Below are 4,241 nucleotides of genomic sequence, written 5' to 3' on the forward strand. Positions count from 1 at the left end.
AAAAAAAGGATCAAGAAAGGAAAAGTAGCAAAAGTAAGAATAACTGAAAAGGGTCTTTTCCAAAGTATTTGACAATTTTTCTATGGATGATGCGGAATCATATCTGGTTTTGATTAGCCCTCCCATAATATCACAGAAATTGCCATTGACATCAAGTCCAAAGAAGGTTTAAAAGTAATTTCATTGCTGTTATGAAAAAGCTGTACTTCAAATAAAGGAGTGGGTTTAAATATTGTCTCAGTTTTTTCATTCAGATACTGAAGAAAACGCTTGATAGCTTTGAACAGCCCATCTACAATCATGTGTTCTATGTATTCAGTGTAGAGTTTCCATTCATCAGAAAGGGGATCTGCAAATACTGATTGTCCTGGAAAGAGTAATTTAGAGAATCAGTAACAGGGGTTTAGAATTGCTCTTCCCAGTGTGTATTTCTTATTCCAGCTAACTGAGTCCAGGACTAAAGAAACTCTCACTTTGATGAAGAAAAGCATTCCCACTATTTACAACATAATTACCTTTTCATTGTAACTTTTACAAGTACATCTGGAACTAGTTACTAAAAACTATTTCCTTTTGGAGTTAGATTTGCATCAGCAAGTACAAATGTTTGAAAATAGTTTTAGCTTTTATTTAATCCTTGATTTCCTAAAAGTATTTACACCTATTTAGTGACAATAGCTACTCCCAGAACRAAATATTTACTGGGTCTACTATCATGTAGATCAGGTAAATCTTTTCTACTGTCTCTTGAATCATACCTCATAGGGTTGCTTTTTGTTTTTTTAAGTCAATAGATAGCAGAAAACATTTCTGCCATTTTTTTCTTGATAAAAAAGTGTTTGACTCACTGCATACAACATCCAACTTCACATTAGGCTTCAATATTCTGATTCTCTCATTCACATTTTAAGCAAGCTCTCCCTGCCTGTTCATTATGGTCACAGAGATCTGCACTCTGCCAAGTCAGAGGCAGTCATCAGTTGTTTATCAGAACTCTGCAATTCATGTATTCTACTTGGCTTTGCAGCATGGTCTTTCACAGCCTCTGACACAGTTTTTTAACTAGTTAAATTTGCAGTATAAGAAGATTAAGAAAAGCTCCAATTCCTTCTAAGGTTATCAGAAATACCTTTAAACAGATTACTTCCTTTTTTGTTCAGTCTGTTCTGTACCAAACCCAAATTTACCTGTCRTGCTGCGATAAACCATTAATTTTTTCACTTGAGAGGAAAGATTGACAATCAAATATGCTCAGTCTTGTAGTTTTAAAAAGACCTAATACCAGGTTCTCAGTGTATTTGACGTTATTATATATCAGCTGAGTCCCYTTCTATTTATACATTATACATGTATGTATCCTGTTTATACATTAGTAGACAACCTAGCTTTCAATGTAAACAAAAAGTTTTAGGCTGGGATAGCCTAAAAAACTTTATATTTCTCACTCTCTCTAAGAGGCATGACTGGATAAGAACAGGACATATTTCGCTTACTGCAGCTCCTCCTCCGTCTATCATAGCTTCTGTGTGGAATACTCAGATTTTGGTTCACTGACAATGCAACCAAACTGGGACAAATCTGAATGTGTACACCACTCTGTTTCAAAATTTGATTTTATCAGCTTGTTTGTATTACATAACAACCTGTTTAGACCCTAGGAAAGTCTATTTTACTGGTTGTCCATATATAAACKAGAATATTTTAACTAAAATCAATCCAACATCACAACTTTGATAAAAAAGGCTCAAGCTCACTTTTACAGAGAAACCCAATATGTCTCTGCCTGGTACATGAGATGTCATTTCCATCAGCAGGAAGAAGCCCCAGCAGATAACCTTTTTCTTTGTTTCTACAAGGGAGGCTGACACTCACCATGTTCACCCCAGTTATTACAGCAGTTTTGTAAAATTAAGCTCTGAGAACTGGACTGAAATCAACAATGGATTTTGTTTCAGTCCCTGAAAAGCATTCTGCTCAACCTAATAAGGAAACTTCCATCATCCTTTACTAGGCTTATAAACCACCTCTGTTTGATTTCATAAATTTCCTGATTGGAGGAACAAGTTCTATCCATGYATTTAATAAATGAATGCATTAGAGCTCAGCCTTTTGAACTAAAAAAAATGTATATKTACACTCAATAAAACTACAATGTATGATTAACTACAAACTCCAGAGTAACAACCATCTAAGTGGCATTTCTCTGATACTAAACCACTAATGCTTCTCAGGGAACACAAGTAGCACAAACACAAAATCCTGCTACACTCTTTTGCATCCTGAACTAAAAATTCATGACATCTGATACATAATTTGTGCTGATGTCTAGAATGAAAAAGARCTTCCACCATAAAATAAATAATTGCTGAAACAGTCAAAAGAAATCCTTACCATCATGAAGTAAATTTACTGCTGGGCAACTTCATGACTAAAATCACTTAATACAATCCAAATTTCAGAGAATTATTACACCAAGTGACTGGATACCAGTCTGATGTCACCCCATTCACTGTAACCCTTTGTGCCCAAACTGGGCCAGTTGCTCACCCACWGCATGACATTTTTATCCACCCTTGTGCTGAACATTTTGCCCAGAAGTATCCWATGAAAGAGAATATTAAAAGCTTCACTCAAATCCAGAAACATTACATCAACTGGCTTGCTAAGGTGAACTAGGTGGGTTACCTTGTCATAAAAAGAAAACACATTTGATAAGCAGGACTTTCCTCTCACAAAGCTGTGCTGGCTGTGACCAATGACTGCAATGGCACTTTCAGGTGTCTTTCAATATCTCCTAGAATAATTTTCTCCACACCTTTACCAGGCACTGAAGTGACATTGACAGGCCTGTAGTTTCCAGGGTCCCCCTTCTTGCCCTTCTTGAAAACCRAAACAATGTTCACCAGCTTCCAGTTAGCTTGGGCCGATCCAGATTCCCAAGATTGCTCAAAAACAGTGTGGTTTGTCACCATGCACATATGAACGATTATTTTAAAAAGACCATTGTGAAATCTTATTTCTGCTGTAGCTACCCAAATAGTCTATTGCTCCTTTTTTTTGCATTRTTCATAAAGAGAATGAGTTTCTTCAAACTTCATTCAGAAATTTTTCTCTGCTTCCACATAATCCCTGAAGAAATTAGAGAAATCAAGGGGAAAAAAATTCAAAGAGAAGGATACTTACAAGTATGATTCAATGCTTATTGAATAGATTATAAAAATCTAAAGCATCCTATGAGAACTTTATGAGCACATTTCCATACTTTTCATGCACATCAAAGTATACCTTTAATTGCTTATATAAAGATCTGCAGATCTGAGCTTTTAGAGACAGGAAATAGAACCAAAATGTCACGGGCTACGTCAGCTTTCTTGTACAAGCAATCTCTGCTGTAATTATTTTCTATTGGGATTCTAAAGAATGGGATAAAGCCTGTCAACTTTTTGTCTAAAGTTTAAGTGTTTTGCTTTCACTGAATTTCATCAGAAGGTAATTTGGTTGTGAAGGAGAAAAGAATTATTCTAAGCATTTGCATGTTCATTTTAAAGTGGAAGTTTAATATCATTCAAATTTCAATCAAAGGGCTCAGATTTCAAGTATTTTTAAATTTCTCATGAACGTTTCAGGTCCTCCAGAATTTGTGTTTTGGTTCACAAGAGCATGTGTTTTTTAAAAATCTCCATTTCCTGCTAYTATTACTGCACCGTCAAGTTCCTTTTTATAGTATCTCCCTTTTTTCAGGGAGAAGTGATCTTCCATACTTCTGAATGTCACATTTCCACACAAGCAATAGATATCATTAAAAACTTGATCAGTAAAGAGAGAACTACAAAATTTCCATGGCCTACATTTTGGCCAGAAGGATTGCCAAAATACAACAAATACTCTGAATGGTACCGCAGATCTCAGAATTAAGTAAATAATAAAATTCCCATGAAATCTGCTYGTAATCAGGCTAAAAATACTGTGAAAAACTGCTTGTCTCATGGTTTCTTCAATAATTCTAATTTTGGTTTTGTTTGAAAGCCAGAAGTGCCTAACCTGAAAAGGCATGGAAATGTTTCAAAAGACATGGCAGCATTTTGAGATCACAAAAAACAATTGCAGGTTAATTTTGATTTCAGTTCAGCTTTCTCCTAAGTCATTTGACTAATTTCTGTATGTGWGGAAATATATTTCCTTACTTTCTGATTACTTTAGAAAAAGAGTTATTATTTACAAACAGAGAACATACAAAATTT

Source organism: Malurus melanocephalus, unplaced genomic scaffold, assembly GCF_030028575.1.
Source record: "Malurus melanocephalus ecotype Western Australia unplaced genomic scaffold, MMel_1.1 scaffold_30, whole genome shotgun sequence".
NCBI lineage: Eukaryota > Metazoa > Chordata > Aves > Passeriformes > Maluridae > Malurus > Malurus melanocephalus.